We start from the raw sequence: 27,152 nt of genomic DNA, 5'->3' as shown, positions 1-27,152 counted from the left end.
CAGTGTCCTCTATTTAGTTTAATGTAGAGTACTGCACTGAATTTACAAACAGCTCTACAGTAGCATAAAGTACTGCAAAGTATAGTGCTATAAAAAAGCTGTATGTATATTTTTTATAATTAAAGCAATAGACAGGATTCATGTCAATTTCTAAGCCATACTTAATGAGCTCATGTTGAACACAGATGTATATTGTCTATTTTGAATACTGCTGTGCATATCCACTTTTTTTTTCATTATATTTTCTTGGTTGTGACAAATCCCTACAACAAAATGCTTGGTTGCCTCCAGACTATGGGAAATACATTGCCCATTTTTTCCCTTTCTGTTTGTTTCAAGAAAAGTTAAGCCTTAGGTCTTAAAAGGCCATTTTCCCATAGACTCATCTTGTGCTTCTCTATAATTCAGAAGTTTTTCATAAACCTTTCTGTAGAAGGCTCATCCAATACTTGTAGCAAGAAAAGTTCACCTTAGTCTTTTGCCTCAAGCTCCTCGTATGGCTGGACTTCTCTTGGAGACAATTATCAGACTTAGTGCAAGAAAAGATGTTTCTTTGAGACATTTCCTTGTCTTCTACGTCTTCCTGTCCTCCATGTTTCACCATAAAATGTTCTAGGGATTTTTATTTACTATTATTGTCACCTTGAGGGTTTCCTTAGCCTAAAAGGTGGATTTTTGCATGATATAATTTGCTTTTCTTTTTTTTGCTTTGCACCCTACCATGCACATTGTAAAAAACTTTTCTTGCCATAAAAAGTAGTGCACAACTGCAAGTCCAGTGTGCCATTTTGGAAGCAATTCGCCATGGTATCGAAAATGTAGCATTTTTCCCCATAATTCAGCATAATTGCAGCCACCAATTGAAGAAGTTTTGTTTGATGCTATTGCAGCTGATGCATTCATCAGAAGTATTAAACTATTTGGAGTTGAAAATGGGCCCGATAGTCTTCTGCACCATTTCCACGCACTTTCTGTCTTTGTATTCTGTAATCCAGTGGGTCATAGAACTGCTTCTAATGATGGTAAAACAGGCAAAAATCATCCAATATTTTGGACTGGAGGGTCCGAGGCCGACTGGAACTTCTGTTAAAGGGGCCCCATACAGGCCCCTCCAGCCACAACGACCCTTAAAGTGGACCTGTCACCCAGACACAAATATCTGTATAATAAAAATCCTTTTCAAATTAAACATGAAATCCAAATTCTATTTTTTTTATTAAAGCATTCATAGCTGTTGTAAACTCATTTAAAAATCTCAGCTGTCAATCAAATATTGTCTGCCCCTCCTCTATGCCTTAGGCAATTACTTTCACTTTCCATTCAGCACTTCCTACATGTCACTGCTCTCCCCACATTCCCCCCAATCTCTTCACCATTTAATTGTGTAGCCAGGACATGGGGATGGGCATCAGGTCCCTCATTCTCTTCACCATTTAATTGTGTAACCAGGACATGGGGATGGACATCAGGTCCCCCATTCTGGTGCACAAACAAGATTCTGAGATGATACAAGACTTGTCTTAATAACAGTGTCCACAAAATGGCTCCTGCCTTCTTGCTATAATTATGAATTCCCAGACTGAAGGAAACAAGATTCAAATTAGTTATATAGTGTAATTAAAGTTCATTTTGCTTGACTAACGTTATAAAATAGGATTTCGAATATTTTTTTTGTTGATGGTTCCCATTTAAAGCCCCCTGTCCCCAATGAAACCCCTCTTTGGGCCCCCCGTGTACCTGCCTCTAGTTATGACTGTGATTGGGGTTCTGGGGGTTAGATCAGGGGACAACATGGGCCCGTGAGGGCAGTAAACAGGCACAGGGGTATATTTATCAAAGAGTGAAGTAAATAGTGAAGTTCCGCCACTAGAGTGAAATTCCGCCACTCTCCATTCATTTCTATGGGATTTTTATAGGCGTATTTATCAAAGGGTGAACTTTCACTTTCACCCATTGATAAATACGCCTTTCAAAATTCCATAGAAATTAATTGAGAGCTGCGGAATTTCACTCTAGTGGCGGAACTTCACTCTTTCATAAATTGACCCCACATTCTGGGTCAGTGAGCTCACTGGGTTTTTACCTGGTGTCACGCCAGCCCAGTACGACCCTGAATATGTCTTGCAAGAAGAATCGGATATCACGTATCATATAAATATATGCATATTGTAGAATAAGCAATTTCCTCATTCTAAACTCTTTAATAGAGTAAATAAATATAATATGAGTAAATCTGTAAATGGCAATAAAAACATTTCCCTGCAAGAGGATATACAAGTTTCTCAACCTCTCTATTTATATTCATATATTATATTCATTTGTGATGATGGGAAATGTTCTTCGTCTCTGAATGCTTGTCCCAAATAAAACTCTACCCCCTTCTGAGTATATCTCATTGACTGACAACAATTGCTGCATATTATCTATGTCTAGTGGTATCCCATGAAAAATAAATGCCTCTCTGTCTTAGAAATAGAGAAAGAAACAAAGAAACAAGTAGCGGCAACTCTCTGAATAGGAACATGTGGGTTTGGTAATGTGCCGTCAGCAATGGGAGACAAACTGCTGGAGATAAACAAATTCAGGAATTCAGGGACGTTTGGGAACAAATCTCTGTTGTACACTTCATCTTCTCTTCATAAAAGGTAGTACAGGCGCAAATGAAATATCATACATTTCCAGGGCTTAAAACTTTTGCAGAAATGCTGAGAAGAAAACATAATTTGTGAGATGAATATCCTAGAAATGTATAAAATATAAAATGACGGCCCTGTGTGCTTTGGTCCTTTCCTTATAGCTCGGCTTTACTCATTCTGTATTAGTCACTGGGTTCTTTGCAGATTGGTTTGAACACTGGCAGGGTAGGGTTTAATCTCCTACTTCTCAATATTTCATATTGAGATATTGCCTCGTTCGTTAATATGTGGTAACATTATCGGGACAAAATTAGGTTTAGACTCCCTAGTGATTAAAGAAGTCTCAGTTACCAAAATCTATGCAGCTGGGGGTGATATCTTCCCAATTGGCTCAGGGTTGTTAAGACCAGTCTATAGACCTGTCTGTAATTAATACAGTGAGTAGAAACACAAAGCTCTTTGTTATTGGAATCTACCTGGTGTATAGGGTGGATGCTGAAACATAAGGCCCCCAATAATAAAGAATGCTCGAGGGAGTGTGCTAGGAACTGGAAACAACAGGGTCATGGCGGGGCTAGGAAAGAGAGAACCAGAAGAGGAGATTAAGGATTATGGGGGTTGTAGTTCCTGGATTACTATCGGGGTGAGTGGAGACACAAGGGGTTAAAAGAGGAAGGAAGTGAAGGGAGCCTGCTCTATTACCTTGAACAGCTCCCGTCCGCCATCCCCAGAATAAAGGGGTAGTTGGGTAAGGGGAGAGTGGGAGTGTTAACAAGGGGAAGGGACTCCCCTAAGGGGGAGCCGATGAGAGTACTAAGGGGCTGATTCATTAAGGGTCGAATATCGAGGGTTAATTAACCCTCGATATTCGACTGGGAATTGAAATCCTTCGACTTCGAATATCGAAGTCGAAGGATTTAGCGCAGATAGTACGATGGAAGGATTATTCCTTCGATCGAACGATTCGAAGGATTTAAATCCAACGATCGAAGGAATATCCTTCGATCAAAAAAAGTTAGCCAAGCCTATGGGCACCTTCCCCATAGGCTAACATTGAGTTCGGTAGCTTTTAGATGCCGAACTAGGGGGTCCAAGTTGTTTTTTAACGAGACAGTACTTCGACTATGGAATGGTCGAATAGTCGAATGGTTTTTACTTCGAATAGTTCGATTCGAAGTCGTAGTCGAAGGTCGAAGTAGCCCATTCGATGGTCGAAGTAGCCCAAAAAAAAACGTTGAAATTCTAAGTTTTTTTACTTCGAATCCTTCACTCGAAGTTAGTGAATCGGCCCCTAAGTGTAGGGTTTAACATGGGTTTGGTGATGGAAAGGGCCCGATCAAAGGGGCATGAGTTATGGAGGAAAGCCGTGCCTTGGAAGGACAGCAGGCGGGCCCCTTGCTATTGGGTACAATTCTTTGCAGCCTTCAGTGGCTAAGTAAGTAAATAGTTAAATATTTGATAAATGTGATGGTGTATTGCCCTACACTCAATGCTTTTGGTTTATGTTGGTCATTATTTATGTGGTTTAATAAATAAGCTGCAGCTTTTTTCACCCAAGATATGAGGTGTGGTTGGTTTGTTATTTATGGAAAGTGGGGGGGGGGGCAATACTTGGTGTTGTTGGAAGGGGACTGTCAGATTGACGCTGCCCCTGCTATGAATAGCTTAAAGGGATCAGGTCTCAGTGAAAGTTGGGGAACAGGGACCCTGTGAAAGAGGTATTTAGACAGTGGCAGAATAACAATTGTGTTAGTTCACTCTAGGGGGTATATTTATCAAAGAGTGAAGTTAGAGATAAACACAGTCCACTAGAGTAAAATACCGGCTCTCTCCATTCATTTCTATGGGATTTTTAAAGACATATTTATCCAAGGGCGAACTTTCACTTTCCGACTTTAAAAATCCCATAGAAATGAATGGAGAGAGGCGGTATTTTACTCTGGTGGACTGTGTTTATCTCTAACTTCACTCTTATAAACCTCCATATATATGTGTGTATAAATATACACCTAGGAGTATACGACAGACAGGCAAGCTAGAAATAGCAGCATTGAGCTCCAATGAGGATTGCAGTAGCTCTCCCAGGTGATAAATTTGGGACACTTTATCTGGACAAGGCATCAGGCTAGTTTTATACTCCCTGAGAAAATTCCACTAGAGAGGATCCAGACCACTAGCAGTATCTCAACAAGGCGAATGTAACTCAACAAAACCCTATATTGTACATATGCCTACCTAATATACAATACTGTGTGAGTACAATTCATAGCATTCAATAAAACCTTTATTGCATGGTTAAGAACCACTGGCATCCAAAATGTCTTGGTGTAGTGCAATTATACTATGTCTTCCTCCACAAGTCATCACCAGGGCCCAGGTGAAAACAGAGTTCTGATGAAATGGTGCTCTACTAAGGAGTAGCCAGAAAACATAGTTTTGGGACAAGAAAACTTGACAGCTGTTTGTTCCTTACTCTGTGCTGTGAAAAGTCATGTTTTTGGTCATTTATTCATATATTTAAATTGTAAAACAATGAAATTAGTTATTGCTGCTTCAGGTAAGGGTAAAAACATGATGAATGTATTAATGGTCTCAGGTTGATGGTTATCATCTTAATCTGAAATGAATGAATCTGAAAAATGGAGAAAGACATCATACTCTAAGAATTCTGTGCTTTAATACAATGCAACAGATCCTGAGGTCCTTTCTCCTCTCAGATTCATAAATGGGACTTGGCTGAAATAGCTCAGACAACAGAGTAACACTTTGAGATTCTATAACAAAGGACTCTAGGGCTGAGAACATCGGATGTGAGGTGAGAATAGGCAGGAGTGCCAGTAAGTGTCTGTGGTTGGGGACAGGGAAAAGACTGGATGGGCAGCAGAGAAATGAGGCTAAAGAAGCAGGCCAAACCAGAGAAAAACAGGAGAATGTTCACCAAACAGAAGAACCGGATTACTAGAGGATTAAGAACACTTAACAATGAATATCTGGGCTGGTGTCCTTAAGTAATACTTACAATACCAGCCAGTGGTCAAGCAGACCGTTACGTGCCCCATATACCGTTAATATTTTGGTGGACTTCAATAGAATGTTGACCAGATCATGACAATTACATAACCTACCTCTTGGCAACAGAGGGAGAATAAAGAATAAAGGGCACTCTAAACAATCTCTAGAGCAATGGATTAAAGACTGAAATTCAAAATGACCAATAAGGTTGGTTTAACTGCCAGTTGTAAGGGTCTATTTGAGAGAAGCTTGTTGAAATCTTAGGACTGAGACATACAGAAACAGATAAGTCAGAACTGTCCAAACCAATGATCAAACTGATAAAATACCAACCTGGCTTATTCTTTCCCAATGCTAGTGCCCCATTATTGGAAACCTGGAAAAAAATGTTTCAAATTTGATAAAAAGTCTTGGTGGACAGGCAAAAGGGCATATGAGTTATTAGTAAAAAGTAATTACTGTGTACTAGGAGCATGAACCTACAGAGGTGATCTTTTGGAATTTCAGGGAATAGAAACTACTTGAGGTAAAATACAAATAGCTAGTATGATAGCTATTAGACAACTGGCCAGAAGCATTTGTCCAGTTTCAAGATGAAGATTGTCTGCAGTGATTATTAATCTGATACTGACTTTATAAAATAGAATGTAGAAGGAGCATGGAAGAGAGTTCCAGAGAAGGGGTGCAACTCTAGCAAAGTCAACATTAAAGGGATACTGTCATGGGAAAAAACATTTTTTTCAAAGCAGAATATTGCGCTGAAATCTATTTCTCAAAAGAGCAAACAGATTTTTTATATTCAATTTAGAAATCTGACATGGGGCTAGACATATTGTCAATTTCCCAGTTGCCCCAAGTCATGTGACTTGTGCTCTGATAAACTTCAATCACTCTTTACTGCTGTACTGCAAGTTGGACTGATATCACCCCCCTCTCTTTTCCCCCCCAGCAGCCAAACAACAGAACAATGGGAAGGTAACCAGATAGCAGCTCCCTAACACAAGATAACAGCTGCCTGGTAGATCTAAGAACAACACTCAATAGTAAAAACCTATGTCTCACTGAGACACATTCAGTTACATTGAGAAGGTAAAACAGCAGCCTGCCAGAAAGCATTTCTCTCCTAAAGTGCAGGCACAAGTCACATGACTGGGGGCAGCTGGGAAATTGACAAAATGTCTAGCCCCGTGTCAGATTTCAAAATTGAATATAAAGAAATCTGTTTCTCACAGGGTCCTGACACCACTATTCCTCCTCGTTGGAGTGAAAGGCTGCTCATTAACTTCCCTAAGCCTTCCTCCCACCCCTAGAGCAACTATAACATACTAGCTAACCTTATCTATAATTTAATACAGCTGTAACAAAGGCTGTGTGCCGAGACGTTGGGGCTGTTCTCATTTGGCAGGTGTATCCGCTTCTTGTAGTTCCTTTTTCTGCCTTGTGTGTACCAAAGGGTGCCATGTATATTACTATCATGTGGAGTGTTTTGTCTTTGTAAACATTGTGTTGCTGTCAAATTGTTTTTTTAAACAGTAAAGCATTTTCTATTATACTAACCTGAGTCAAATGATTTATTGTGAGTGTGCAGACCTGATATTTGACATGTTATATTTGGTTGCTCTGTAGGGGTGACTTTAGGTTTTTTTGCACCTCCTATTGCATTTTTGTCTCTTTATTGTTCTAAATGAGAGTGCCCTCCACTCACCTGTATTTTTGGAGGTCAGGGAGTAGCTCAGACGGCAGTGGGGATTTATTCCCAGTGTCCCGCTGGCCTAGTCTAACCCTGGACACAAGGGGGTAGATTCACTAACCAGCGAATTTTCGCCTGTATCCGCTTCGCAGCCATCGCAACACTTCGCCAACCGCAAATGCACTCAGACTACATAAATTCACTAATGTGTGGAGTTTCGGGCGTAGAATGCTGGTAACTTTTTGCTAGCGTTACTTCGGCAGTGCAAAATGCGCTACCATTCATTTCTGCCCAGCGAAAATTCACTAGTGATCTGGCGCTCAGTTCAATTTGCATAGGGCAGGACATTAAAAGTTGTATGGACGGCTTTATGTTAAATGATGGTGCAAATACTTACAAATTCCACTTTTTGAAACACATGTCCAGGGAACCTTAATAAAGAACTATTATAATACCCGACACATGAGCCCACTGTAAAATGAATGTTCCATATGTTATGAAGTGTCTGGAAAAAAACGGTTACCCAAACATAGTTTCTTAGGACTTTTGCGGGCAATCACGCTGAAAAAAGGAAAAGACGACAGCGTTTTTGGAATTTTGATGCATCTTCGACTCACAGGATATGAGAAAATATAGGAAGATCTGGCTGATTTATAGTCCTTCACCTGGTCTGAGGTGGCGAAGGCAACGCTGGCGAAAGAGGTAACGTTCAGTAAAATCTGCACTTTAGTGAATATGCAGAGTAACGTCGGTTCGCAAGAGTGAAAAGTCACCTGGTGATGAGTGTGAATGAGTGCTAGCGAATTGGCGCCTGCGCCCGTTAGTAAATTGGCAATGTCCCTGCGGGTGGCAACGCTGAGGAAAAGTCGATACTTTTAGCCACTTCGCTTTTTAGTAAATCTGCCCCAAGTAATCCGTATCTTGATTCATATGAATGCTACAAAAAAGTAAAATTACAGCTTATGATTAAGGGCAGCTGTGCCCGAAACGCGCCAAGCTACCATGCAGCGTGCTTTTAAAATGGATTAATAAAGATTGTTGGCCTTTACCCTTCTATCCGGTGTGCGGAGTTTCATCCTACCTTCTCCTTCGCTAATCTGTACGGCACCGGACGCCGAGAATTCCCAGCTGCCGATTGCTGCCGGCTTTAGATTACAGCGGTTATATTCTTTTTGAATTCGAAAAATACTGCAGGTATAGGATCCATTATCCAGAAAGCTCTATTTTAATTTAAAAAAAAATTAACATTTTAAAACATATTTCCTTTATATCTATAATAACTATTTAATCCTTATTGGAGGCAAAACAATCCTGTTGGGTTCAGTTAATGTTTTAATGATTGTTTACTAGACGTAAAGTATGGTGATCCAAACTACAGGAATACCCCTTATCCAGAAAAGTCCTGAGCATTCTGGATAACAGATCCTATGGGGCCGATTCACTAAGCGTCGAATATCGAGGGTTAATTAACCCTCGATATTCGACTAGGAATTAAAATCCTTCGAATATCGAAGTCGAAGGATTTAGCGCAGATGGAACGATCGAAGGATAATTCCTTCGATCGAAGGATAAAATCCTTTGAATCAAACGACTCGAAGGATTTTAATCCAACGATCGAAGGAATATACTTTGATCAAAAAAAGTTAGCCAAGCCTATGGGGACCTTCCCCATAGGCTAACATTGACTTCGGTAGCTTTTAGATGGCGAACTAGGGGGTCGAAGTTTTTTTTAAAGAGACAGTACTTCGACTATCTAATGATCGAATAGTCGAACGATTTTTACTTCGAATCCTTCGATTCAAAGTCGTAGTCGAAGGTCTAAGTAGCCCATTCGATGGTCGAAGTAGCCCAAAAAAACTTCGAAATTCAATGTTTTTTACCTTCGAATCCTTCACTCGAAGTTAGTGAATCGGCCCCTAAAATCTGTATTACTACCATGAGCCTCAACGATGTTCCCTTTGCCTTTGAGATCTCTCTGGTGTCTATAGAGTTAACCGAGAGTGATGCCTCTTTTTCCTAATTGCGTGTTTCAGAAGCTTTGTTTAAACATTGCATTGAAAAGCTTTCAGGATTCAGTGATATAAGACTCACTAGAGACGATACTGATTTCCTTTAATAGCTTTTGCTTGAATTAAGACAGAGTTGTTTGAAAGCCACAGTTTCCAGTCAATAGATATTTCCATAGCAAGATTTTTCATACAAAAATAGTTCTTTGAAAAACGACAATGTAAATTAGCAGAATGCGGTTGGGCGCGATGTTGTGATAGGGTTTTCTCAGCAATTGTAATTGTGAGGGAATTGTAATTGTGAGGGAAAGAGGTCTATATGAAATCATGTAACTATATATATACTAGTATATACTAGATCATTAATTGGTGTCACATTACCAATATCATACAGATCTCTTCTTATTCAATATGTATTACAATAAATTACCCCTTATAAAATACTCTGAGATTTTCCTGACTTGTATAACTCATACTGCAGCCCTGGGCCCTTTTATACATGTCTCGCATAATATTTATTATTCTTTATAATACAAATCCCTGACCTGTTTAACTCAGCCTTGTGCCTTTATATGGTCACACAACCCCTCAGTGACTTCTAATATCCTTATCATTTACAGTAGGGGGTACATTATCCCTTATAATACATGAGTGATACTCAGAGTTCCCTGTATAACTCAGCCTGCAGCCTTGTGTCTTTATATGGTCACAGAACAACCCCTCAGTGACTTCTAATATCCTTATCATTTACAGTAGGGGGTACATTATCCCTTATAATACATGAGTGATACTCAGAGTTCCCTGTATAACTCAGCCTGCAGCCTTGTGTCTTTATATGGTCACAGAACAACCCTCAGTGACTTCTAATATCCTTATCATTTACAGTAGGGGGTACATTATCCCTTATAATACATGAGTGATACTCAGAGTTCCCTGTATAACTCAGCCTGCAGCCTTGTGCCTTTATATGGTCACAGAACAACCCCTCAGTGACTTCTAATATCCTTATCATTTACAGTAGGGGGTACATTATCCCTTATAATACATGAGTGATACTCAGAGTTCCCTGTATAACTCAGCCTGCAGCCTTGTGCCTTTATATGGTCACAGAACAACCCCTCAGTGACTTCTAATATCCTTATCATTTACAGTAGGGGGTACATTATCCCTTATAATACATGAGTGATATTTAAAGTTCCATGTACAGTCATATGAAAAAGTTTGGAAACCCCTCTCAGCCTGTATAATAATTTACACTTTCAACAAAAATGATTACAGTGGTATGTCTTTCATTTCCCAGGAACATCTGAGTACTGGGGTGTTTTCTGAACATTCTGAAGATTTTTAGTGAAGCAGTATTCAGTTGTATGAAATTAAATCAAATGTGAAAAACTGGCTGTGCTCATTTGAATGCAAGTAACTGCTCAATACTGATTACTGGCAACACCAAATTGGTTGGATTAGTTTGTTAAGCCTTTAACTTCATAGGCAGGTGTGTCCAATCATGAGAAAAGGTATTTAAGGTGACCAATTGCAAGTTGTGCTTCTGTCTGACTCTCCTCTGAAGAGTGACAGCATGGGATCCTCAAAGCAACTCTCAAAAGATCTGAAAACAAAGATTGTTCAGTATTATGGTTTAGGGGAAGGCTACAAAAAGCATCTCAGAGGTTTAAACTGTCAGTTCCAACTGTAAGGAATGTAATGAGGAAATGGAAGGCCACAGGCACAGTTGCTGTAAAACCCAGGTCTTTCCAGGAGCGACATATGCGGAGGATTGTGAGAATGTTACAGACAAGCCAAAGATCATCTCCAAAGACCTGCAAGAAGATCTTGCTGCAGATGCAGGTGTATCTGTACATCGTTCTACAATTCAGCACAATTTGCACAAAGAACATGTGTATGGCAGGGGGATGAGAAGCCCTTTCTGCACTCACACAAACACACTCGCTTGTTGTATGGAAAAGCTCATTTAGACAAGACACAGTCATTTGGGAACAAAGTGCTTTGGACTGATGAGACAAAAATGTAGTTATTGAGTTATTTGGTCATAACAAAAAGCGTGTTGCATAGCGGAAGAAGAACACGGCATTCCAAGAAAAACACCTGCTACCGACTGTCACATTTGGTGGAGGTCCCATCATGCTGTGGGGCTGTGGGGCTAGTTCAGGGGCTGTGTGGCTAGTTCAGGGACTACTGGGGCCCTTGTTAAAGTCCAGGGTCGGATGAATTCAACCCAATATCAACAAATCCTTCAGGATAATGTTCAAGCATCAGTCACAAAGTTGAAGTTCCGCTGCAGGGGTTGGATATTCCAACAAGACAATGACCCTAAACACACTTGGAAATCTACAAAGACATTTATACAGAGAGAGAAGTAAATTATTCTGGAATGGCCGTCACAGTCCCCCGACTTGAATATCATCGAAAACCTACGGGATTATTTGAAGCAGGCTGTTGGCAGCCATCAAATTTAACTGAACTGAAGAAATTTATTCTAAAAGAGCAAATCTGCCTAATCAATTCGCTTTCTCAGTGTATACAGAAGAAGACTCTAACTTATAGGACCAACCCTAAAGGTACACAAGACTGAGCTCAAACAAGCTGTTAGCGGCCAGGGCAGGCTATTGTGTTATTGACATGACATTAGCTTGATTTGGGAGAATAAGACTATAGAGTAGACTTGGGAGAATAAGACTATAGAATAGACTTGGGAGAATGAGACTATAGAATAGACTTGGGAGAATGAGACTATAGAATAGACTTGGGAGAATGAGACTATAGAATAGACTTGGGAGAATAAGACTGCAGGACAGAAGGAGCGTTGTTCATAGTATTTGTCATGTTGTTATGCTACAATTACATGTAAAACCTTCCTGTGGGTACAACAGTCTTGCTCTCTCCAGAGTCAGGTGACCTACAGAATAATCACCGAAGAGCTTCTTGGGTAAGATGATAAACCATATATTTCAGTAACCCAATAAAAAACACTTAAATACATACAGAATAAAGTCTTTAAACAAATGGAAAATCAATAGGGTTTTTTTGTTTTGTTTAATTCGATTTCTCTGACTTGCCGTGGAGTTTACCCTTAATGAGTAATTCATTCCAATAATCAATGGAGGTTTTAATTTCAGAAACACTCTATAGGAAGCCGACCACTAACACTCCTTGTGATGTAAAAAAATCTGTTGAAATCATTAACCAACGCAAGTCATTTTTTTTAGGTAAAGAAAGTGTCATTTACAGCAGGTTGGACCTCCCTGTATAAATGTTAAAAATATCTTGCAATGATGACATAAAAAATAGGCTAACCCTCTGCTTTTCTAGTTGGCATCTTTGCATTAAACAATGTTATTCTTTGGTTCCTGGCTCCCCATTGTATATTTAATTACTTAAGAAAACTAAAGCTTAAAGGGATCCTGTCATCGGAAAACATGTTGTTTTCAAAACACATCAGTTAATAGTGCTGCTCCAGCAGAATTCTGCACTGAAATCCATTTCTCAAAAGAGCAAACAGATTTTTTTATATTCAATTTTGAAATCTGACATGGGGCTAGACATTTTGTCAATTTCCCATCTGCCCCTGGTCATGTGACTTGTGCCTGCACTTTAGGAGAGAAATGCTTTCTGGCAGGCTGCTGTTTTTCCTTCTCAATGCAACTGAATGTGTCTCAGTGGGACCTGGATTTTACTATTGAGTGTTGTTCTTAGATCTACCAGGCAGTTGTTATCTTGTGTTAGGGATCTGCTATCTGGTTACCTTCCCGTTGTGCTTTTGTTTGGCTGCTGGGGGGAAAAAGGGAGGGGATAATATCAATCCAACTTACAGTACAGCAGTAAAGAGTGATTGAAGTTTATCAGAGCACAAGTCACATGACCAGGGGCAGTTGGGAAACTGACAATATGTCTAGCCCCAAGTCAGATTTCAAAATTGAATTTAAAAAAACCTGTTTGCTCTTTTGAGAAATGGATTTTAGTGCAGCATTCTGCTGAAGCCGCACTATTAACTGATTCATTTTGAAAAAAAACAATTCTTTCCCATGACAGTATCCCTTTAACAAAGAAGTAGGGTAGAAATGCTGCACATTATGTTTTGGGGTTCTGTACCAAGGCAAACACAGTCCTTTAGCAGTGAAGATCGTAGCCACTGAATATTCTCCAGTAGCTCCTTGTCTTCTATTCTGCTGATTCCCAGCACATGCTCTGGGCTGCTGTCACTTACCAGAGTTTAGGGACCAGGAAATTAAATAACTGAAAATACATTTAAATAATTGGCAAACTCTGTATGTAAATTAAATGCAATGCACTGGTGTAATGTCACAAAAATTTAGAAGAGGACATATTCTCATAAAAATAAAGTTAACATTCTGTAGAGCCATCCACTGGCTTTTACCCTTAGCCTCCACCATCAGTGCAGGATGGGTTTTGTCCTACTATACTTACTATCCTATAGCCTCTTTCCAGAGCCTGTTGTCCACACTGCAGTCATAGGAATTGACTTTTCCTCCTATACCTTGTATCCTACAGCAAAAGTCCCTTCCCAGAACATGTACCAAAGGTGGAAGTGATTGAAACCCTGGGTAATAGGGATAATCAGCGCCGATCCGCGCCTTTCTGCCGCCTGAGGCGGCCTTCCGTTGCTGCCCGACCCCTCCTCACGGCGCTCACATTTTCTGCGCAGGAGGGGGTCGGGGCGCTGCACGACGCTAGTGCAGAGAGCGCAATTGCGCTCTCTGCACTAGAAGAGCCGAACTTCCGGGTTGAAAACCGGAAATTCGGCTCTTAGTTACCAGGAGCGGCATTTTTGCCGCCCCTGGTAACCAGGGGGGCGCTGCCGCCTGAGGCGAGTGTCTCAACTCGCCTCATTGGTGGATCGCCCCTGGGGATAATGTAACTTATTGTAATATTGTTAAATGTTTTGGTGCAAAAAACAAATCGGGCAACAAACACCCTGAATTTCAGAAAAGCACATTTTAACAAAATTGGGGCATTATGTTTTCTGCTAAAAACAAACACAGAACAGCAATGGTTGTCATTTCAATTTATATTTAATCATTACTGTTCCCTTAAGAAGTAAATGTAGGATTGTTAAGAACCACCATAGGTGGCTTAATTCAGAAGTAAAGTAGTTAATAGGGAAAAAAGAAAAGCATTTAAAAGTATGTAAGGCCCCATCTAGAATATGCCGTACAGTTTTGGTCTCCATCACTCAAACAGGACATTATTGTATTAGAGAGGGGACAGAGAAGGGCAACTAAGCTGGTAAAGGGAAAATCTTAGCTATGAGGAAAGACTGGCCAAATTGGGAATGTTCACTCTGGAGAAGAGGCGCTTAAGGGGTGATATGATAACTATGTATAAATATATAAGGGGATCATATAATAATCTCTCTAATGATTTATTTACCAGTAGGTCTTTCCAGCTGACACAAGGTCACCCATTCCGATTAGAAGAAAAGAGGTTCCGCCTAAATATTGGGAAGGGGTTTGTTACAGTGAGAGCTGTGAAGATGTGGAATTGTCTCCCTGAATCAGTGGTACAAGCTGATACATTAGATAGGTACAAGGAAGGGTCAGATGCTTTATTCACCAGTAGCTCCTCCCAGCAGACAGGAGGGAGCCAATGAGATTAGAGGAGGGAAAGGGGTGTTACAGGGAGAGCTGGGAAGTGAATCAGGGGTACAGGCTGATACATTATATAGCTTTAAGAAGGGGTTGGATGGTGTTTAGCAAGTGAGGGAATACAGGGTTATGGGAGATAGCTCATAGTACAAGTTGATCCAGGGACTGGTCCGATTGCCATTTTGGAGTCAGGAAGGAATTTTTTCCCCCTCTCAGGCAAATTGGTGAGGCTTCAGATGTTTTTTTTTGCCTTCCTCTGGATCAACTGGCAGTTAGACAGATATTAAAAAAAAAAAAAAAGGTTGAACTTGATGGACGTGTGTCTTTTTTCAACCTTACTTACTATGTTACTATGTTACTATGTATGTGGGGACAGAAGCAGCATTTAATGCATATAAACACTATAACCAATCTTGTAAAGCATCCGGAAGGCAACAATAGAAAATGAGGAGGGCATTGCAGCAGAGGCTAAGACTAACCCCAAAAAGTTTTTTGAGAATATAAATGAAGAATGCAGGTTGAGTGTGTGAAAATAATTGTACCAATGTGGTTGTAACAGATACAGAAAAGGCAAATGTGCAAAATCAGTTATTTTCTTCAGTATATACAACAAAAGAGTCACAGTTCCAAGACCCACCGTTGGCTCAGCTCAATCTAGTCAGCAGTTGATGCAGGGTTATAGAAGATAGCTCATAGTGGTACAGGCTGATACATTAGATAGGTACAAGGAAGGGTCGGATGCTTTATTCACCAGTAGCTCCTCCCAGCAGACAGGAGGGAGCCAATGAGATTAGAGGAAGGAAAGGGGTGTTACTGGGAGAGCTGGGAAGTGAATCAGTGGTACAGGCTGATACATTAGATAGGTACAAGGAAGGGTCGGATGCTTTATTCACCAGTAGCTCCTCCCAGCAGACAGGAGGGAGCCAATGAGATTAGAGGAGGGAAAGGGGTGTTACAGGGAGAGTTGGGAAGTGAATCAGTGGTATAGGCTGATACATTAGATAGGTACAAGGAAGGGTCGGATGCTTTATTCACCAGTAGCTCCTCCCAGCAGACAGGAGGGAGCCAATGAGATTGGAGGAGGGAAAGGGGTGTTACAGGGAGAGTTGGGAAGTGAATCAGTGGTATAGGCTGATACATTAGATAGGTATAAGAAGGGGTTGGATGGCTTTTTAGCAAGTGAGGGAATACAGGGTTATGGAAGATAGCTCATAGTACAAGTTGATCCAGGGACTAGCAAAATTGCCATCTTGGAGTCATGAAGGAATTTTAAATTGGAGAGGCTTCAGAGTAAGTAGCAGTTACGCACGTTCATATTGATATAAAAGGTTGAACTAAATGAATGTTTGTCTATTTTCAACCTTTTTACTATGTATGTTACTAAGTTTTATATTGTAGTTCTGTGAGGCCCCAATATGTGTAGGGCCAATAAAGTCACCCCTTGCTCTGACTTCCCCCTTCAGAACTCCAATAAGGGTTTATAGTAGGCGTTAAAACAAATGAAACAGATTAAAAATGCAAGAAACTGAATTCTACAGCATATACATGCGTATCTCATAAATGCATAATCATGTCTCATTATCAGGCCCTTCTGATAATTACTGCAGCCACCAATTGTAATTATCTTCAAGGATACACAGTACAAGCTTAATCATTACACTCTGTACCTTTGCGTGTACTAATCGGTTCTCCTTACTACTGAGCATTACTTTCTGATTACAATGGGTTTAATGAAATGCAAGAAGAAAATCAATATTTCTTTAAACAAAACAGAGAGGGGGGAGGGGAGGAAAATCCTTTGGCATATAATGATCGCAAATAATGTCAGTTTATTAATCAGAAGCTTGTGATGTTAGTCACACTTGGAGGATCATTTTGTGGGATTAATGTAGTTTGCATGCAGATTCAGTATACTGTATATATTGTATTTTGAGCTTGGATAAATTCCCACATGCCATTTCTGAGCTAAACTTTTTCTTTCCTTTGGTTTATTAAATCCTCAACAACAGAGAAATTGCAATCAAATGTTCAGTCCTATTCCTGCCAGAACTGACTATATACTCCCACTGGCTGGAGAAACACACCCTCCATAAAAATAACTTCCCCTTTGTTCTCTATAGGCAATTTTAAGGAGGAGAAATACATTTTGTACTTGGGTAAAACTATGTGCAGTCTGTAGGAAGTTTCTCGAGTATGATGATCCCAGATCCACAGACCCTCTGAAGCAAGTGGAGAATCAGATGGCAACTACTCCTAGGGTTGACCATGTGTGGGAAATTTCTAGAGCAGGGCAGATCCCAGACCCAGGAACTTGCATAAAGGGGCTTCGGACAGATGAAGAGCCTCTTTGTTCTAAGGGACATATGATGACAGTCCAGCCCCTCTGCAGGGGTGGCTTTACATAGCGGGTGCCCCTGGGCCTTCTGTCATTTGTTGCCCCGTACCCTCCCCTTTGTTCACACAAAATTTTCGGAGAAATGGGGATTGGCGCACAGGAAGTTTAAAAAAACAATCGTATCTCCTGCGCATCCCCAGTGTTTCTGAACTAATATCGGTGTGGTTGGGCAGCATGCCACCCCCTAAAATCCTGCCGCCCTAGGCCCGGGCCTTTGTGGCCTTTCCACAAATCCGGGCTTAAAACAAGAGGAGTTCACTTATCGGATGGAAACAATCCCTAAGGTTGGCCATGTATGGGTGCAGGAACTTATATACAGGTGATTGGAAATAGAAGAAGAGTCTGACATATGCTGACAGTACAGAACCATTGAAGTAGGTGGAGTTTGCTTACTAGATGGCAGCAACCCAAAGGTTGGCCAAACATGTAAAACCCCAAGTAAGCTTCTAGAGTGGGGTGATCCCAGGCCCAGGAACCAATATAGAGGGGTTTCGAGATAGAGGCCTTAAGTCACATTTGGAGACAATACAGACCCAGTTGCTTTCTAATCCAGTGCCAGGTAGAGCAGACTGTCCTTGGTTAGGCTATCCAGGGGCAAGTCAGTCCTTTCACAGTGCACCTCAGAGACAGCTCAGTTAGCTATTAAGGGCAGTTATGTCCCCACCAGGTTTAGTGTGCGAGACAGAAACTCAAAGTAATTATGAACCAACTAGGGACATTGTGCAACACATCTAACTTATACATTGGGCTGTTCAGTTACAAATGAGCCCCACTATGGCTGAAACATTCTGGGTAGAAAACTTAATAAACAGGAAAATAAAACTTTCTGTTAAATCTTCAACTTCTATAGAATTTTAGAAATGATCCATATTCTGGACCTGGGTTAACGTTCTTCAAATATCCCTTTTGGACAGAGCAGCTGTAGACATTATATATTGCCAGTCCCCTTCCAGGTCACCATGGTTAATTTATTCTGACATTGATGCAGCCGATTCTCTTCATACAGCATGGCCCTCATCAGATTAATCACATGAGATATTTTTAAATATAAATCCCTCACCATCTGTCTTAATGCGACAGATTAGATAATTTGATGTCATTAGATCTCATCAATGTTCAGCTCTTGTTTAAATACTTTATTCATAATGCAAGATTGGAAGGAAAATCCCACAAGCTTTAAATGTTTATGTTTTCAAATTAAGATGTTTGACTGGTAAATTAAACAAACTATTGTCAGAGGAATACCCAATGCTGTGCTCATTCCAACAACTAGAAATATTTGTTTATAACTTTTACATCATCGACTTGAATACTCGGACAAAGGCCTTACTTGATACCCCATATATATATATACAAAGATAAATTTGTGTACAATTTTTGCAGATACACATATTTGTCTAGGTCTTCTAGTTTAAATGACCAGGTCGGAATTTAACTTACAACATAGTTGATAACACACATAGCAGAACAAAATTTGAACTAATACAAAATGTGGGTACATGAGATCAAGTGGAAAGTGTTAGTAGATACTGTAGGAAAGAAATTCCTAACCTGTAGAGTTTGAGATTGGGTAGAGTTTTAATATGGTTAACACACTAGCCACAACTGTTGGAATCCAAATGAATTGGATTTGAGTTTTGAGTAAGAATTCTTAACAGAAGGACGAATGAAAAGGAGTTCCAGATGTAAGGAGCATCCAAAAAAAAAAACGGTTCAGAGAATAAAAAACAAAGAAAGGTGGGATGGATTAGTTAGGGAACTCCAATGATTCTAGACATTTACTTAAGACATGACCGGTGCTCCTCTTCTTCCAAAATTGCATTGACAAAGACTGCTCAGCACCATACTCTTCAGTTGCCCCTCCATTGCCCCCAAGGTGACTAGAATTAAAGCAGGATGACTAACAACTTGGTACCCCTCACATATTCTTGCACTTTAAGGTGGAAACAATAATAATGGGTGATGTCAAATGACAGTGGATTTATAAGGAATGGAAAGGGACATATTTGGACAAAAGAGAGGAGATGTTTGGAGATGTTGGAAGAACCACTAAAACCAGGTGGCAATAGTCAAGGCTAAATAGGATGAAGTTAACCAATGCACTAGACCAGTGGTCCTCAACCAGTAGCTCATGAGCAACATGTTGCTCACGAGCCCCTTGGATTTTGCTCCCATTCATATCAAGGCAGGTGCTTCTTTTTCAATTCCTTGGGGCAAGTTTTGGTTGCATAAAACCCAATCAGGGCCTCATGCAGGCTGTCAGTCCTCATAGGGCAACAGCCATTTTTTGGCAACACCAGGAACATTATTCACTAGACAGAAAAGGATGGATTTTGACAATATTCCAGATTTGTTGGACAAGTTTAGAGCAGACAGCAGAGGTTCACAAGGGAGGGTACAAGCTACTGTCAGGTTAGGTTAGGGCTAATAGCAAGGGTGTCAGAGTCAATCAAAAGGTCAGGACAATGGAGATGTCAATGCAAAATGGAAACATCAGGGCCAAAAAAGACTGCAAAACCTTCATTAGCTGTGTATATTTTTGTCAACACTCTCCACGTGTTTTCCCAAAGATCTACATCAATAATGATATCCAGCAACATTAGTGGAGGAGGGTGACTTATTGGTTTAATGGCAATGTTACAAAAAGAGTCAACAAAAACAAGTACCAGAGGGTTCCCAATAAAGTGAAAGGGGTCAGTTACATAGATGGCACAAACAAGGAGGCCAATTTATTAAAGGGGTGGCTTCACCTTTAAGTTGACTTCTAGTTTGATTTAATTATTTTTAATTATTTGACTTTCTGACTCTTTCCATCAAATGGGGGGGGGGTCACTGACCCCATCTAAAAAACAAATGCACTATAAGGCTACAATATTTATTGATGTTATGTAGTTATTGCTACTTTGTATTCCTCATCTTTCTATTCAGGCTTCTCCCATTCATATTCCAGTCTGATATCAATGCATGGATCCTAGCAACTGGATTGCTGAAATTGCAAACTGGCTAGCTGCTGAATAAAAACCTAAATAACGAAAACCACAAAAAGTAAAAAATTAAAACCAAATGCAAATATGTTTTAGAATATTACTCTTTACACCATACTCAAAGTGAACTCCCCCTTTAAACATCACATTTTAGTGGTATTAGAGCTTTTTGCTTTTTTAAACCTTGATTTAAACCTTGATTAAACTCGTTTTCTCTGAATGAATGTCATGTCAATTTATAAAACTCCAAATATAAAAAGTACAAATGAAAAAAATCTTTGAACTATCACAAAAAAAATATGAATATCTTGAAAACCACAAAAATGTAAGTTGTTTGGACAATTACAAGCATAAAAACCCTAAAAGTCGAAATGGTTAACAAAAAGTCCAATAGGATCAGCACAGCTCCCACTGACTTCTATGGGACCTCAAATTTACTTGGCGAAGTTTTATATTAGAGCTTTGCGTAGGTTTTAGTGAATTTAAAAAACCCACAAACTTTTAGAGAAAATATACGATCCGTGAAAAATATGGAAATCCAAATGTTAGTAAAAAGGTCCCTTAGTCTAGATTTTTGGCTTACATAGCTCTCCATGTCCCACCATGACACTGAAATGAATGCTCTGCATCTTTGATAAAGACGAGCCATGGTGCTTCATGTAAGTCCTTTCATTTACACCATCTGTAGGTGTGTAAGACGAGCCGTCTCCTGCAAAGTCCCCACGCAGGCTCGCACTTCCGGGTTCCGGCTCCTCTGACGCTGGCGTCTGACGCTGAGCATCTTGATGCCTGCGTCCAGCGTAATGACGTCATCAGCAGGCGCGGATTTGAATCTTGGTGCCAAGAAACCCCTTAAAGGCACAGTCTCCATTTTGGAATTTGCCCAAGCTGGTCCAGTTTATCTGTTCCTGCTGAAGCGTTTTGATCCTGTTTGTGAATTCCTGGTTTTGACTTCTGCCCGACTTGTGACTACAATTTCTGCCGCCTGTCTTGAACTTCTTGCCTGACTCTGACTACGTCTTCTCTAAATCCTTACCGGTACTTCGTTTACGGACTTCTTATGGACTCCTTGTCGGTTTCCGCAGCAGAAAGCCCGGGGGCCCCAAAAGGGCATCGGTGAACATCGGAAGCCACAGGGTCCAAAGCACAAGGTTCCTGATAATGTGGTTGTTACAAGGTGAAAGAGCACCCCAAGTCTGGATTGCTTGCAAACTCTTGGGGGCAAATTCACTAAGATTCATAGTTGCGCCAGACGTAACTTCGCCTCACTTCGCCACACTTCGCCAGGCATAGTTTCGCCAGCGCTTCGGCGCCAAATTCAAATTTCAATGAAGGAATACGTATCAACACTACAAATGGCTAGAAAAGCTTCAAAACATCAAATAAAAATTTTATTTTGCCCTACACATGTGCCCACTGTCTAGGTAAGTTGCCATGAGTCAGGAAATGTAGGGGGGAAGGAGGGGAGCCCCAAAAATGTTTTCGATCTTTTTCAGCCTATCACCCATAATGTAGAAAACACACCAGCGTTTTTTGGGACTTATAAAAAATTTTGACTTTTTTTGAAGCAATCCCTATCTACTCTATTGCGCTTCGCCTGGTCTGAGGTGGCGAAGGAAGTCTAGCGTAAAAGGTAGCGTTCAGTACACTGCGCAAGTTAGTGAATTTGCGTAGTTACGTCGCTAGCGAAACTTCGCCAGGCGTAAGGGTGCGAAGTAACACTAGCGAAACTACGCCAGCGTTCGTTAGTGAATTTGCGCAGTAACGAAAATGCCAAATGCTAGCAAAGTAACGCTAGCGTTCGGAGCTTCGGTGCTTAGTGAATTTGCCCCTTGGCTTTTGATACAATTTGGAAACAATACTGATCGTATTAAATATCTCTAAATACTACACCACAATCTAATATAACTGTAAACTCATCTGTATGTATTTTCATAAACTGTAATTTAAGAATCCCTCAAGATTAAGGCTCAGATTTGAAGTGAAATCAAATTTCATGCTTATTAAATGTTCCAAACTGGTAAATCATCTCTGGTCTGTGTCTAGATAAAGTTGGTCGACACTTTTTGATGAAAATTAAATTTTCTGATACCCTTGTTTGGCATGAACATCTGGAGTCATGAATAATCAATGTTTATACCTGACACATCATATTTTTCTGATATGCTGTGATTTATGTTGTATAAGTAAATAAGAAAATATTTGCATCTGTGCTTCTTCCAACGACTGATCATTTAAAAAAAAACAATCCATAACTGGTTTGTGCGGTGAATTATTAATTTTTTTTTTTTTTGCCTTCATGTTTGTATTAATGATTATTTGCCATTACAGTTGTTGTTATTGATTCCACAGTAAAGGTGCATACAACTATGTGATTTCAGCTTTTCAAGGTAATTAAATGGCAACTGTAGAAACAAAAAGTTTGGTCTAAATGATTTAAGTAATGGACTGATCTAATTGTGTCAGTCCAGAGGAACAGTTGGCAGTGAAGATCAAAAAAATAAAAACCTAAATAAGATAAAAATAAAAACAGAAGCAATTGGTACAAGTGATAATTCAGTCTCCCCAGTCCAGGGAGGGTGCTCCCATCTCTTAACACACAAATAAACAGAAAGAGAGATAAAAAAAAAGGACACACAAGACATATTAATCTATTTTATAAAAAATAGAAAAATTTCATTAATTGTGGAATAATCTGTAGAAGCATCCCCCACTATGAAAGTCCATCCAACAATTTTAAAACCAAACTATGAGTGGCATCCCACTCGCAAGATCACAAAATTATAGACATAAAGGGGCACATTCACCAAGCTCGGGTGAATAAATAGAGGGAAAAATACTCAAATTTCGAGTCGTTTTTTGTGCTCCTCGACTATCGAATTGGCGTAAATTCGCCTGAGTAGAATGATTTGAATAGATCGAGCGCAAAAATGCTGCGACTATTCGCCCATTCGATAGTCGAAGTGCTGTCTCTTTTAAAAATACTTTGACTGCCTACTTCGCCACCTAAAACCTACCGAATTGCTTTAAAAGCCTATGGAAAAGTCCCATAGGCTTGTTTTCCAAGTTTTTGATCGAGGGATTTAACCCCTCGAAATTCCCCTTAGAGGCCCATTTGTTAAAAGTTGAATTTTAGAAACAACAAGGGGCTGATTCACTAAATTCGAGTGAAGGATTCGAAGTAAAAAAACTTCGAATTTCGAAGGTTTTTTTGGGCTACTTCGACCATCGAATGGGCTACTTTGACCTTCGACTATGACTTTGAATCGAAGGATTCGAACTAAAAATCGTTCGACCATTCGATAGTCGAAGTACTGTCTCTTTAAAAAAAACTTCGACCCCCTAGTTCGGCAGATAAAAGCTACCGAAGTCAATGTTAGCCTATGGGGAAGGTCCCCATAGGCTTGCCTACGTTTTTTTGATCGGAGGATATTCCTTCAATCGTTGGATTAAAATCCTTCGAATCGTTCAATTCGAAGGATATAATCATTCGATCGAAGGAATAATCCTTCGATCGTTCCATCGAATTTTCTGCGCTAAATCCTAGTCGAATATCGAGGGTTAATTAACCCTCGATATTCGACCCATAGTGAATCAGCCCCCACAACTATATTTCTTTAAAACCACTAATGCCATGATAGTTATTAAAAGCACAAAGAAAATAGCTGAAAAAAACCCAAAAACCTTTTGTATAACAAAAAACAAACAAGTTCTGAAAACTCTAAAACCTCTAGTAAAAGATAGATCTTTGCAAGAAAAGAAGGGCAGCTTCCATTGACTTCTACATGATTTCAACTGCTTTTATTTTGTGTACTTTTGTATTTGTGGATTGTATGTCTTGAGCACTTGATAAATTAAGAGCAAATGGTGGATTAAGGTGCTATGAGAAAAATACAATCATTTCAGCTAAAAAAAGCCAGAATCAGAGAAACAAAAGTTCTCAGAACGTTCTTAAATCAGTCCTTTAGAGACCAAACACTTTTAAATGATACAATGATTAGATACTGAAGTTCTGGAGTCTTGGTTAATTATAGCTCTCATATGCTCCAAGATTCGGGTTCCTGAATTCCAAATGGTTTTACCCACTTATAATTTTTGACATGGGTACCTGAGGCACTAAATGACCCCACTTGTTTTACAATTTATAATTATTACCTAATATTTGGCATTTCTCCTGTGCTGTCAGATTGAGGATTTTAACCATCAGTGCAAAGCGTTGCAATTTCCACATGGGAACTTGCCTATGATTGTCATTTGACCCAGTCAAGATATGGTTGAAATCCTTTGGAATTCACCTCTGAGCAACAAATTCCATACTTTAGGGGTTTTCCTAGTCATTGCATTAGGTGAACCTCACACCCAAGGTTTCAGTTCCCAGTCTGTGCCCAATATTCACAAATAGGTCCACAGAATTTCCAAAAATTGATGCCCATGAAACCTTGTAATTAATCGTTTACACTTATCCTCCCTCTTTTTCATTACTGACCCATAGAGGACATCTCTATTTGCCACTTTAGGACTCTCATAGACCTGATTTATCAATTTCTAAGGGTATTTCTGATTTCTCAACCTACTTTTCACATATTCAACATGTTTTTCAGAATCCAAACCAATGGAACAATGGAACAGATCAAAGACCTGACATATTTCCTCAATAGCTAAACTTCTTAGTTAAGATTACGTAAACTAATTCTCTGTGAAAATATAGCTGCAATACTGAATATCAAAGTCATACAACCAGAGATACTTTGGAAACCTCAATTAAATACCCCTGTAAGTGCCAGATCCTAAAACAGTTTTATCACCTGAAAGATATTTGAGTAGATACGGATCAGATGAATAAATCGGATGCAGTCATATTTTTGTAGTGGTTCAAAATGTGATCTTTTATTCTCCAATTTTGCATTGTTTTTGCTCCATCTATTCAAGACTTTGCAACAACTTTTACTTTATGGATATGTGCTCTCTCCAATATTAATATATATATATATATATATAAAATATATATGAATAAAAAGTAATTTAAAGTCATTAAATTATATGCATGTGGTATGGCGACCCCATGCAATAGGTATCTAAATATAGACATAGATTTATATTAAATTTCTAAAACTGGACGTTTAATCAGCTCTTTAGGAAAGGATTTCTCTCTTTCCAATCAATATTACAGTGGTATTATCGCATAGAAAATTGCATTTTTAATAACTGTAAGAAATTGCATGAAGAAGAAAAGAAAGGAATCAGGCACATTGGATTCACAAGGATTTTTCTAAATTTACTGCACAATAATCAGCTTTGCACTGGGAAGTTATTTCCGCAAACAAAAACTTTTATTATTCGCACATGCGGCCGTATTTACTATGTAACATTAAATATGCTGTTCAGAAAATTACTTTGTACGGGAAAAAATATGCTGTTATTAATCAACACACTTTATCTTGCTTTGTTCAACTTTCTTCCCTATTGACTTGCTAAATAATCATTCCCTGCTGTTTATTCAAGTCAAACCAAATTCGATAAACATATGACTCCTAATCTTTCATTCTTATTCGAAAGTACTTTCTTTATTTGGCCTCAACAGGTCTTTACACAACAATTCGTCTTGCAGTGGCCATTGTCCCCACTGTACCTTGCTTGATTATTAACCTTTACAAAATTATTCTAAAGTTATTTAGGGACTGAACTTGTTCTTGCCTTAGATGCCCTGCCCTCTCAGCATAGCTGGCTGTCCTGTTTGTAAGGAACCGATGTGCAGTTTAACTACTACTAAAGATTCAATAAAGATAAACTGATAAACATAGACCTAAGCAGAATATGTATATAAGGAACTGGTAGATAATAAGTCCAGGTTCAGGACCTCAAGTAGACAAAGTCTGTGAAACAGGCACTAAATTGGGGCATGAGGCAGACAAGCAGTAATTTAATAACAAGCCAGGGGTCAGAAACCAGAGGAGACAAGAGCAGGGCAGAAACTGGCCAACAGGACAGGAACACAAGACTCGGACAGCTTGGACAAAGCAGGAGAACTAATGATCCAGCACAGGTTGTTGGAGAAAGCAGACTTAAATAGCCCCTTAATTGGGCTGTTGCCTACAGTTGGATTGAGGGACGTGGGCCAGGGAATACAGACTGGAGAATAAATATTTAGGTGACCTGCATGTGGCTCAACCCAGAAGAGCAGCAGCCAGTGTGCACCAAGTCCCCGAATCGAATCCAGGGGAGTTCCTGGCAGGTCTCTTCCATCCGGACACTAGCAGATGTATTACTTGTCACAGGCCTGCCAAGCTGCAACTTTGAGTAAGCCATGTGTTGCATACTGTATGTCGCTCTCTCTCGGGTGGTCTCTTACTGTAAAACTGAAGGAATAGTTTCTGCATTCACTTACTTTACATATACTTTATGTGGTTGCTTGGAAGGATAGCAGTTACAATCAATTACAACTTCTAAGCCCTCACAGTGGTGTTCCTCCAGGGTTTTCCCTATCTCTGGGTCTATTCACTTTAGACCTTCTGCTGGTGGGGGATACCTAGAGTAATAACATTTTCTACTCCTTGGTGGAGCCTCTGGGTGTCCTTTTAACTACCCTAAGCCTTTCACTCCTAGAATGAGTTATAACTGGGGCTACCTTTGACATTAGCCAATCCTACCTTGAGGATCTTCCTTTCCTAATGAGGTCTCCTTTTCTCTACCAACCATCTCCTTCAGCAAGTGTAGTCAGATGAATGTGAAGCTTAAGGTGGCCATACAATCTGTCTTGGAAAAGATCTTTCCAAGGAAGATTGTTCGTTTCAATACACATGCGAAGAGC

The sequence above is a fragment of the Xenopus laevis genome, chromosome 2L (genome assembly GCF_017654675.1).
Source record: "Xenopus laevis strain J_2021 chromosome 2L, Xenopus_laevis_v10.1, whole genome shotgun sequence".
NCBI classification, from domain to species: Eukaryota; Metazoa; Chordata; class Amphibia; order Anura; family Pipidae; genus Xenopus; species Xenopus laevis.
Note: the sequence above shows the minus strand (reverse complement) of the source record.